This window comes from Anas acuta, chromosome 2 (assembly GCF_963932015.1).
Source record: "Anas acuta chromosome 2, bAnaAcu1.1, whole genome shotgun sequence".
Lineage (NCBI taxonomy): Eukaryota > Metazoa > Chordata > Aves > Anseriformes > Anatidae > Anas > Anas acuta.
Window position 1 is genome coordinate 134,165,145 of NC_088980.1, and position 12,627 is coordinate 134,177,771.

Consider the following 12,627-nt stretch of genomic DNA (forward strand, 5'->3'; position numbering starts at 1 on the left):
CTGTGCCACCTGGTTCTCCAGCATCACATGGCCCCAGGGTGGTTCCCCCCTACTGAATGCAGCACCAGGGGGTGGTTCTGCAGCCAGAGCACTCAGCAGGAATGTTAAAAACATGCTAAAAGCTTGATACGTGTGTTTTCACTCTAACCCACCACTGCGGTAGAGATAAGGGCTGCCAGTCCCTAAAAAACCCGCAGTCTTGTGCGCATGACACTATACCAAATGTATGTATAATTCCCCAAGACCTCTCAAAAAATGAAAAATGATCTCAAATGCTGATATTTCTGTATGTATTATTCCCCTTTCACACCTCTGCTTCTCCTCTCCCAGGCATTTTCTGGCACTTAAGTAAGCAATTCGGTAGATTTCAGATCTGTCAAACACCCAGGTGGCTGGCATGATAACAGATAATAATTCCTCGTGCATCCCTTACACCGACAGGCCTCATGGAGCTGGTTGCTGATACAAGCATGAGGAAGGATTACTGCACAACAACACTAACAGCAAAAGGAAGAAATAAAAGGGGTGACAGAAGGTCAGAATAATTTATGTGATATATGGGTAAACTGTCAAAACAGAATCAAAGCATTCTTTCCTCTTTTCTCTGTTCTTTTTTTTTTTTTTTTTTTTAAATTATGATCATTTTTATTTTGTTTTTAGCAAAAATGCAGTGCAGCACTGCACCTCTCAGCTGATGTTTCTACACATGGGCTTTGAATGAACTTACACAGGTGGTGGTAAGGACACAAAACTCACGCAGATCTACAGAAGTGCACACACAGAAACTCAGCTCAAAGGCAGAAATGCTTTGTTTGGAAAATGTTTTTTAATTCAATGCTAAAAGACCACAAACATGAGAATCTGCTGGCATCACAAAAAGTGCAGGTGAGCTCACAGACCCAAGAACCACACATTATGGGTCGTATACTGAAATGTATGAAAAATATTTGTGTATGCATAGGTACAGTGCTAAGTTTTCCATTGTAGCTCATCTTATGTCAGAAAACAAAGAATTTCAACAAATTGTATGGGCGTTAAAAAAACTGCACGCTTTATAACCTCTCCATTTTCTGTGGTCTTGCTTTCCTTATTTTGAGCATGCTGTTTACCGTCTCCTGTTGCCAGTGGTTTGGGTTCCCCTTCTAGGAGCTTTCTGTTTGTTCTTTTTTTCATTCATATCTCCTCGTTCACTGCTGCAGCAGGCACAAGCAGCAGCGCTGGCTGCAGCAGCACGTACGCTCCAGTCCCGATTCGCTATTTTTGGTTCCTAGGAGCATACATGATCCTAATCAAATTCATCTGTAAGCAAGTCAAGTGTGCTTGATTAATTCTAATGAGGAAAATCTGAGGGCATATAATTTCTGTTTCGTTTGAGAGATGTTGAAAACTGGAAAGCCATGTAGGAACAAAATGCATTTCTAAGACGCTGACTAAACTTTGTCTTTCTGCATGTTAGCTGTAAGTATTGACAGGTTAGGAGTGGGGTTTCTCCGTTGCTGCTGCCATGGGGTTGAATATTTGTGCCTAGCTCTGCAGCCACATCATGGTTTGTCTCCAAGGCCATGAAATATTTAGAGGGATCCTTCCATGCATTTGAATTGCAGCAAGCAGAACAGTGCCTTGGGTCCCACACTGATAACTATTTAGACATCTCGTCCGACTGATTTCAGTAACAGCAGCCTTGCAGGATCAGGGCCACCATCACTCACCCCAGGGACACAAAGAACAAACCAGTTTGTACCTGGCTGCAGGAGATGTGCCAGCACCAGCGAGCCAGTGCGATGCTTCCCAGCAGCAAACCCTCCTTGGCTGGCAGCGCCCGGGGATTCCTCTGCCTGCTTTGCTGCAGAGGCACCGCCCGCACAGCAAATACATTGGCTGCTGTCTCCCGGTGTTTCGGTAATCCTGCTCATCATAAACAGCAGATGGTTGTCACTGCAGGCTGCAAAACAATTTAAGGCGCAAGCAACACCGTGCTGCTTCGGTGCTGCAGAGCAGGGAAAGGCAGCACTGGAGCGAGGATGCTGCAGTGCCTGGACTTGGACCCCAGGAGGAAACATGGGGGGAAATGTGGGCAGTGTGAGAGGGTAGTAGGTGTAATCATGTCTAGCATCTGTGCAGGGAACAGCTTGGTTTGGTGCCTATGTGTTGCTGTGAGTACAGAAAAGACAGCGTCTGTACTGTTCTCACATTATGCAAGGGGCACAAGGGAGGGAAAGTGCGTTAGACTTGGTCCAAAAACAAGTGCACAAGTTCTTCAAGTGCAGTGCAGGGGGAATTTGGGAGATGAAATCCAGCTCAGTAACCTACAAACCCCACCCAGCCCAACATGGGAGGATATAGGCACACAGGATTTTGCCAGTCAATGTTTTCAGGTGCTCCCAGTTGTGCACTGTCCTCACCCTAAAGTGCCACTGCCGTGTCCATGATTATTGTAATTCTCCTGAGATTCACAAACCACTTACTTTGGTGCCCACACTGTCGTGACATCCTGGGCCCTTAGGGATTTCCACCATACATCTGAAGTATTCAGCAAGACCCCTATAGCAGGGCCTGTTGTGCCAGAGGTTGTCCTTACCTTCTGTGCAGACCCCTCTTTCAAAGGCTAAGAGAGAGAGAAAGAGAAAATAAATAGCCTGCAGGTGCACGTGGGGTTAGGTGTGAGTTGTAGCTTGCTCATTAAGGTCAGTCCTCACCCCCACCTGCATGGCACTTGAAGATCTCGTGCACTGCTGGTCCCATGCCCTCTGAACCACGGTGGTGGGGGCTCAGCCCATCCTCACATGGCTCTTACACCAGTGAGGAAGTGAGCTGGTCTCAGGGGACACAGGATGAGGGCATCCATTCCTGGCTCATGCTGCATTGAATACCTGAACCCTGAGGCCACTTGTTTTGAAGTCACTGGCACAGTGTCTCCAAATTAAGGGCTTTGGGGAGTTCAGACATCTACAGACTTCGCTGAGGAAATACCTGACTTCAGCTGAGGGAAACCTAAATATTTTTGTTTGGACAGTACCTCCAAGGGAACGGATGGTCGGAGCCAACTAGCAGCAAGTTCACTTGTCCAGCCGGTTCAATATCTAAGAGCATTTGAAAACCGTGTGGCTTTAATCCTGTGTGTGTAGTGCAGTCAAGACTGCGCTATGTCTACTACACATCGCCATCGAGTTGAAGAGACTGCTCCAAACTCCAGTAGGTTTCATCACCCTCTGCACAGCCTTTCTGTTTTGCCTGCTGAGTTGCTGTCTCTCACCATCTCTTACCATCTACTAACGCACCTTTTTGGCTGAATTTAGACTTTATTGACGGAAATACATCCCTTGGGCAACTCGACTGGTGACAGTAAGGGGGCTGCACCCTGTGGAAGCATTTTCTGCTCTTGCAAGGGGCAAACCAAATCCCTTACTTTGTTAAGAAAGCTTAGCTTGCTGTTTCCAAACCTGACCAAAAAAAACAAACAAACAAAAAAAAAAAAAAAAAAAAACAACTTTGAGCTAAATATTGACCTCTTTTCCCCGTTTCATGGAAGAGGAAAATCTTCTGCACTGGCTGACTTTCTGTGTCACTGCTGCCTGTAACAGCACGGACAGAGGAGCAGTTTGTGCAGAGCCAGCAGAGCCTGAGCACCTCTTGTGGGCCTCACGTCTGCGATGTTTTTCCGTGCAGTGTGTTGTAATGACTGCCATTTGCCATAAATGCGTTCATAGCATGTGTTTCTATAAGTAAAGCTGTCGGCCCAACAGGAGTCCATCACAACGTGCAGCTTTGGAAACCTCTATGATATATCAGCAGTGATAGCAAACAGAAGGCACAACCATCCTGATTAATTAAACCCCGTACAGCACCTCCTAGCAACCAAAGGCTGTTTTTCTAACACTTCGAGCTGGGACTTGCAAGAGCATAACTTAACCACATGGGAATGCACTATCTCACTCTCATGAGCTCAGAAGTCTTTAAAGGAAACATTACCTACCCAAATGCTTTCTCGGAGATGCCATCAGCGGCCGGACACACAGCAGGACCAACAGATGGACAAGTCACAGCAGGCCAGAGGAAAAGGTCCAATGCCAGCTCGTGTATTTACAATTATCAACTCCTCTGTTTTCCTGAAAGGCTAACGAAGCCACCCAGTCAGACCTTGGTTCCAAACGTGTCCGCCATGGCAACTCACAAGGAGTTTTAGAGCAACAGGTTTTGTGTTCCTGCACAAAAACCGGTACCTTTCTGGAAGCCATAAGAAATACTGAATTTCTGTCACTGAGTCTGGACAGCGTAAAGTGTTGATAAACAACCTGAGATGCACTCATCCGGGAAATTCCCAGCTTTCACAAGCTTTTGATTGACACCCTGACGTACACTATCTGTACAAGAGCAGCCTGCAGTACCCACGTTGCGGTACGTTACTGCAGCCTCCAGCAATGTTTCCCAACTCTACTAGCAAGTGCAGCATGGCATCCCACCCTTAAATCTGCTTTCAGCAAATCTACATTAAATCTCTCTGCTTGACTTGTCCCTGGCAGGTTGTTATAGTATTACTTCAGGATGCCTGCAACCTTGTGTTTTTGAGGTGCATCTTTTGCTAAAATATCTCAGCTAAGGAAAGCTACCAGAGGGCGATCTCAGGCATCCAGAAATGTGAAGAAGAAAGGAGCCGACTTCCACTATTTACACTTGAGACAAACCAGGTGACTCTGCAATCAATGTAATTGATTTACCTAGGGGAACTGATTTGCATTTCAATGTGCGCCCACCTGCTGTGCTTCACCAGCTACAGGAGGTCAGCCCGCATGCTCTTTGCTGAAATTAATTAATGTGAGAAGGAGAAATTGATATCATAATTACTTTTCAACGCTTTATGTTACAGGAGGCCAGCAGAGTATGTTTATGACCAGTGGGGTCTCCAGGAATTAAGAGTATACACACCTGGAGACCATTCAGGCCCCTGTCTGGAGTCAGATACTTGAGCGTGAAGATGCACAGGGTGGGCTGGGCTGACAAAGGACCGCAGATTAATTCTGTTAATTAACGTATGAGTGCACAGAGGGGGGTCTCTGGAGACTTCAAGTTTCTGGAGATCATAAAAGCATGTTTCTGTTCTAACACTTGTAACTGATTCTTTGAATTCTAGATTATTATTATTTTTTAATTCTGCATTTTAGAACAATAAAATGCATTTTATTGACATTAAACCTTTCTCTGGTATTGAAGGGAGTGTCAGTGTAACCTAGGAAATGCTGCCACTCCTCACTCAGGTCAACACTGCGTTATCTACTTATGATGCTGGGGATTCCTCATCAGACGCTCCTCCTCTGCACTGACAGTAACCACAACGCCGGTTTCTCTACATCTCTCCTCTCACATACACTTCCAGCAACTCAGTTGTGCAACTCCTCTCCTAAAAAGGACAGACAGGCCGTTAACTGGCGATAACCTGCCAAACCATCACTGGAAGCTGTTCCTCCTCAATACCAACCACTCACAGGATCCCAGAGATGCTGAGGCTGTCAGGGCCCTCTGGAGCCACCCAATGCCACCCGTGCCCCAGCAGGGACACCCAGAGCAGGGTGCCCAGCACCACGTCCAGGCGGCTGCTGAAGGGCTCCAAGGAGGAGACCCCACAGCCTCTGGGCAGCCTGTGCCAGGGCTCCGTCACCCGCACAGCACAGAAGGGCTCCTGGTGCTCAGGGGGAGCCTCCTGGGGGCCAGGTTGTGCCCAGGGCCTCTCGTCCAGACAGGCTGAATTCAGCTGTGCCTCAGCTAAACCTGAACCAAGGGCCACCACCAGGCCTGGGGACAGGTGCCAGGCTGGGGCTGGGGCCTTGTGGCCTGCTCCCCAGCCACAACCACTGCCCCAGGGTAAACCTCAGGAGCTGGGCTCCGGGACACGAGATTGCTGCCGGCTCTCCAAGGCAGCACACAGATCAGAGCTTGTTATCAGCACAATTGACCGGCACAACTGTTGTTTGTTACAAATCACGTAGCAAACCCTTTGAGTCGGAAGCCGTAATAACAAAGGGCCATATGTTTCCTGGCTTTGCGGGTTACGTGGGGAGCTGGGGGAGGGTGGAGAGAGACCACGCGGGGAACAACCGAGTCCAATGTGCAGACAGGTCGGTGGGAATGGGGGCTCCAGGTCAGCTCCAGAGCCCAGGTTCGCAAGGACTTTGTGCAATCCCAGCTGGCAGCACAAGCACCCTCAGCCGCCCTGAATCAGGACCTGCTGCTGACAGCCGCTGGTAGCAGCCAGGGACTGGGCATTGGGTAATTAGTTTGAACTTGTCATTAAACCTGCCTGCCCATCAGGGCCTTTGGCAGACACTGCTTCAAAGCTGTCTGCTTTCAACACGGGCTCTCACCAGGCCCATCTCCGGACAGCTCAATAGGTTTTCACGGGACTGGGAAAAGCAGAGCACAAAGCAGCTTTGGCTGATAATAAACAACCCCTACAGGGGATTCCTGGTCACCAGAAGTTATCTGCCTGGATATTACAGAATGAAGTGGGAGCAGCACCCGTTTTTATATCAGTGGTACAGACAAATGTTTCCTCCTATTTCACCAGACTTCTCCCCATGACCTTGATGAACCCCATGATCATGATGCTGCTGTCCTGGTTGTTAGAAACGACCTTCAGATTCCACCAACTTGGAATCAACCCAGCCAGGTTTGGCTCGGATGCTGTAACAGAGATATCTTCATGGGATGTATAACAGAGATATCATCATGAGATGTATACTGTGCACATGGAGAGCACTCAGAGGTGGAGTGCAAGCTGTCACACATGAAGAGTGAAAATGGACAGTTCTGGGGAAAGACAACATCTCAGATACCTTCCTTAGCAGATCAGCCCTCTGGATCCGTAACTTTCAATTCTCAGCAGAGTGCAGCTGAGCACACTGAAGGGATGATGGCTCATAGGCATGAGGGAAAAGCAGCTGGGGAATGCCAGTCTTGCTTGAACTGGCTCTGATGATTTGGAAAAAAAAAAAAAAAAGTGCCAAACTTAAAGCATTGTTGCTCTCCTATTCAGCTCTTACTCAAGGATTTCAGGAGAAGTGTAGCCTGACAGAAGTTTTGTGTGTGGTCTCAAGATTTTATTGCCTAATTGCAATGCAGCAAGATTTAATTCTGTCCCCCGGGACTCTGGCCCTCCCAAACGAAACGCCATGATCCTGGATCCTGATACGATGACGCAAAGTGGCCAAATTCGGTAATGGATAGAGCTGGGACCTTCCCTGGTCTTAACCACCACTGAAGCACGTCTGAAGGTTTATAATGGATTATAATGGAGCAACCTCTTTGAACTATTACCAGGCATTGTAATTTAGAGAAGCCCTCAGGCTGCCTTAAGTTACTTATGAGATCCTACTGTCTTCTGCTAGCCCTGGAAATTAAAAGAATGGAGCAGTTTTATGCAGTCATTTCTGCTTTTCCCTCTTGGCTCATGATCAGGTCTTGGCAGAGGGTGCCAGCATCAGCCGGATTTGCAGAGACTCAGGTGCTTTGAGACAGTGGTGCAGCATAAATGAATGCCTGCATTCAGTATCCACAGCCCTGAGTTAGGTGCATGCCTGGGGAGAACTGGGTACCTAAAAAAAAAGACCCACAGGTACCTATAGCACTAGAAGAAAGACACGAGGACTCTCCCTGCATGGTGGCAAGTCTCTGGCAGTGAAACACAGACCTGAGATTACCCCCAGGGACGTTAATGGATCGTGTAGGTGTTTAGAGACTTGAGATATTTCGCAGATCAGCCTGCAGCTGCGGGATGGTTTTAGGACGGCGGGTTTTCGGGTGCTTACAGCAGCACTCGGACAGCACTGAGGTAGCAAGCTCCGGCTGACGGAGCTGCAGTGCCCGTGCTCGGCTCTCCTGCCTGTGGGCAGCACACCGTGCCCTTTACATCAGCTCTAAACACACTCGGCGTGCCCTCTCTGCCAAAAGGTACGGCCACATCGTAACTCAGTGACGACAGAGCTCGCTGCTTTTCGTACAGGACACGGGCAGCGTGCCTCTTTCCTGCCTGGAAGCAGTTACACAGGGGTTGTCCTTCGCAGCGAAGCCTCCCTGCTGGTCACAGGCGCTGCTGATGCAGGATGGGGCAGTGGTCCTCTGTCACCTCACCCCAAAGGAGCCCTCACCAAGGGTTTTGCAGTCTCCTTGCATGCTGGTGGGCAGCCAGCGCTGCACGACCCGCACCGACAGTACCGCGGGCAGCTGCTGCCACCCTCAGGTCACCCCTCAGAAAAGCTCTGCCTGCCTCTGCTGGATGCTGCCTGAAACAAATCATAAAAAGCAAGCTCAGCAAAGGCACCGGCCAGTGTGATTCTCGCACTTGCTTGGCACGGGGTAGTTGCTTGCCAAGGCTGGCTCGAGTTTTTTTAACCTCAAGGCTCTGCGTAAGAGCAGGGACGGCTCTGACATGGACGGAGCTGATGCAGGACGGTCACGTCGTGTGCCCAAGTGGTTCCCTTGAGCTGTTTCGGGTCCAGGTGGGCAGGAGGCCAAGAAGCTGCACCAGGCGTGCGGGAACACGGGGCTCCGAGCGAGATGTGCCTCTCCTGGGAACGTGCCGCTGCAAGGGCTGGAACAGCCACAGGGAGATGGAACCAGGGCCAAAAAATAAATAAAGGGGTGACCTGAAGTCACCTTTAATTTCCCAATTCCAAAATCCCAGGTAAATAGCTGGGTTTATCCACCCTCCTCTTCCCATTATTAGCAGAGCATCTGCAGCCAGACCCGCAGCTGTGGCAAAGCTTGGGAATGAACACTGTGTGGAGCAATCCCAATAGTTCTTATATTATAACAAGTGTTTTGGTTGCATTTGCACCACCATGACTACATCAACACATACCAGCTGAGGGGCATAGGTCTCACCACCCTCGAGATGAGATAGAAACAGAAAAAAATAAATTAAATTAGAAGCATCAGGAGGCTTGTTGTTGCTCTGAAGGCTCTGCAGGAGGAGGGATGAGTTCAGATGGGGAAACATTGCTTCTGCCCAGTCATTTTTAGCCAGGAGGTGGGTTTTATGGCTTTCCTAGAAGCTTCTTTCCAGAGGTTGCCTGCATGCTGAAGAAGAGAGGAAATCCAAGTTGTTTTCCAAAAAATTTTGCTCATAAGAGTTTCAGCTCAGCAAGTTCAGTGATATTTTTGTCCCCAGCTTCTTCTTACCTCCCAATACTTGTCTGTTGAATTCCAACACCATCATAGCTGGTAGGGAACAAAAGCTCTAGCAAGGTGTTTTCTGAGCATGTGTTGAGCTCAAGGTTGAGATTTTAGACCTTACAACACTTTAGCAACTTCTTAAAGACCTTTGCAACATCTTTGGAGATGCAAAGCAACATCTCCAAATGTTGTCATGCAAAACAATGTACAGGAAGATGCAATGACTAGACAAAGAGCAGAACCATTGCTAAAAGCAACTTGAGGAAAGCTGGTGTTACAAGCTCAAGTGGCTTCAGGTGTAGGCAATCTTCCACTGCTCTCTGCATGCCCAAGAGCACTTGGTTAACACTGGCTTCAGGGAGCTGTCAGTAAAAGATCTCACAACCCTTTCCAGGCTGCTTTCATAGTGCCTGGCATTAGGTTTCCCACCACAAAAGATAATTCCTGTATTCTTTTGTCATATCAGGTCTTTAAATCTCATTGTCCCTGATCAGATTCTGTTGTTTCATATCCATCGCAGATTTTAGCTCTCAATGAACCATGGAAGACGATAGCCAGTGGCTGCTTCCCATCACAGATCTGTACTTTCTCCCTATTCCTAACACAGTCCAGAATGACAGAATGACAGAATAATGTACATTGGAAGGAACATTTGGAGGCCATCTAGTCCATCCCTCTGCTCAAAGCAGAGCCAATTTCAAAGTTAGGTCAGGTTGCTCAGGCTTTGTTTGTCATTGCTGGCTTGGGGGTTTGGTTTTATTTATCTGTTTATTTTTGGTGGACCATAAAGGTACACAAAAAGTAAGTCAGAGACATTCACGAATGTGGAATTTCTCACATGAAATAAATGGTACCAGATTTCTGTATGGGTAGGAAGTGCAAATTTTGTATGCATCGCTTGCAGTACGTTTGCCTGTCAGACTGAAAGGTATCAGAATACAAGAAAATGTTAAGTAGCAATTTTGTTACCTTACTTTAGCTTAAGAGACTTGCCCTGATGTACAGCCAAGAAGAAATGCCAACCCAACTGGCCTGCAGTTAACTGCCTTACCCCGTCACCTTTTTTCCTCTTTTTGCAGCTCCTTCCTTTGTTCATCGCATCCTTGCAGGCTGTAGCAAGGACCATTTTATGATAACTTTCTTTATTACGAAAATCCAACTTATTCACAGATCACTGTCCATCCCCTTAGCTGGATGAGTCAAGGAAATGGAGTATGTGCTCAAAAATCATACAAGATGCTTTTGTGCTGCCTATGTAAAAAAGGCAGCTAAAAGTCCACCAGGCAAGTTTAATCCTGAACACCTGCAGCTTCCAAAATGCTATCAGTATTCTTTGAGCATTTGTACTGCCATGAAGGTTGCAAACATTTCCATCTGGATCGTACTTTCAGATTTGCAGTGATTGACAAATCAATAGCAAAGAGAACTCACTGGCTCTGTAAAAGCTTAGAGACGTCAGCTGAGGAAACAAAAGTTTTTGCCAGTGTCTCCGTGAGCGTTTGCCAAGAGCAGGAGAAGGGTGAGACTTAGGAAGCCCAGCATCCAGTACAGAATATGGGGGACAGCATTCTCCCTCCTTTGACCAAATGTGATGTGTTTTTTCCTTTTAATAGTGATATCTGCATAGAGCAGAGAACGACTGGCAGCAAGAATAATAAGAAGAATCCAAAACAACTCCAGAATCACAGGCAAAACCTATGAGCCTCTTGCTCTAACTGGTAAAATCTAACCAGATCCCAAATCTGGGAGATTTAAGGGTCAGCCTTGAGTCGTGCCCAGAACTCTGCTGACTTGATGAGGCCGTGCAGACCCCTGCATCCACACCAGTTACGGGACAGGACAAAAATCCCACCAAAGTCAACCCATTCCAGCTGGAGGGAGGAAAAATCAGGCTGCTTCACTTTCATTGTTCGGCAAACTCCATCCATCAGGATGAATCTTGAAAAGTCAGGGGTCATAAGGGGGCTTACTCACACCCTAGAAAACTAAAGCCTGGGCCAAGGCAGTCATAAGGAAGAGAGGAAAAAGACCTTCAGCTAATTGACAGAAAATACCCAAAAACTAGCTTGCAGGGGCACAGGCTTTTGTCAGAGTGACTGACATCTCGCCTGCTTGGAAGGAAATTAATTAAAGGAGAATGAGGAGCATATGTTGTCAAGTGGGTGTAAATCAAACTAAGCAAACAAAGGAGCAGGGGGAGAACTCGGGCTGGCATCAAGGCTGCAAGAAAAGAGAACAGGCTGGAGGAAGCAAAGGCTGCAGATGTCTTTAGACACATTTCCTTCGCATCAGCTTAGATTTCAACAAGTTGATGAAAAGCTGGGTGAAAGGCAGCAGCAACCAATACATCTAAGCCTGGAAGAGGTTTCCAGAGAGTGCTCCCAAGCTGGTTTCAGCCTTCAGTATTATTTCTCTGGGTCCTGATTCTGTGGTGGTGCTTGTGCAGACGTGTTGATGCTTATCTCCTCCTGAGTGGACACTGCATCTCACGCCGCAGGTCCTGTGAGTGTCTCTGCACTTCTGGAAGGGCCGTCTTGCCTTGGTGCACACGAGGCTCTGTTAAAAACCAGATTTGAGCTTATCCTTCAGCTATGCTGTAAAGCCAGAAGTGGTTTTCCTCATTGTTCTTTATAGCCTTCCCAGATCTTCCAGCCGCAAACACATCATTTGTTTAAGCCACACATAAACAAGCATTTTCATTCAATGGAAAGCACATGAAAGAACTACTTTCCTTCTGTGTGTTTCTTGCCTGCAAGGGCTGGAGTCTCTCTGTGCAAATTCCTGGTGCTAACCCCAAGCAGTTGTCAAAGCTTGCTCCATACTTGGCATTTTAAGAAATTCCTGAGTTTATTCCATTACAAAATCATTCAGTCACTATTTGGCACCCTTTTGTAGCAGATGACGAGTCAAAGAGCTTCAAGATCTCTAAAAAAGGCAAACCTGTAACTGGACTTGATGTCAACCTGCCGTCAGAATACATCATGGACCTACTGCAGTCGTGATACAAACTAGTTATATATTTCCTTGGCAAAAAGTGAATAGAGTGGCAATTCAGACTGCTAATGAAAAATGATAGAGGGTCACCATCTAAATCACCAAAAAAAAAAAAAAAAAAAAGAAAAAGTGAGCCAAGATGGCTAAAAACTGAATCAACAAAAACAGTCATATGAAACCAGTTTAAAAAAATGATGGAAGATAAAGCAATAAATAAAACAACATCCTTCTGCCTGGTCCCAACCAAGAACACGCAGTACGCTTGTGTCTTTGGCACTGTGCCCTCTACCAGAAGTATCAGAATTTCTCCAAAATCCCCTCCCCCCAGCTAAGGGCTGGCAACAAACATAATATTGGTTGCATCTGTCAGCTCAGACAGAATAATAATCTTATAACCTTCAGCATCTCACACCCATAGCAGCACCAGGACTTCTGGCTGCCTCATACGTACTTCTACATACATACACA

At 47.2% G+C, this 12,627-nt stretch overlaps 1 long non-coding RNA gene across 3 annotated transcripts; it reads right to left on the bottom strand.

Moving 5' to 3' along the window:
- Positions 1–308: 308 nt before the first annotated feature.
- LOC137851296 (uncharacterized) lies at positions 309–4,703 on the bottom strand. 3 transcript variants are annotated; one of them, XR_011093110.1, is made up of 3 exons: positions 3,974–4,703; positions 1,742–2,605; positions 309–1,267 (listed from the first exon to the last, which is right to left on the bottom strand). It is a non-coding gene; the product is annotated as an uncharacterized lncRNA (long non-coding RNA). The 3 variants fall into 3 exon arrangements; XR_011093112.1 differs by having other exon boundaries at positions 310–2,605; positions 3,974–4,114; positions 4,221–4,703; XR_011093111.1 differs by having other exon boundaries at positions 311–1,942; positions 2,466–2,605.
- Between the last annotated feature and the right edge of the window lie 7,924 nt (positions 4,704–12,627).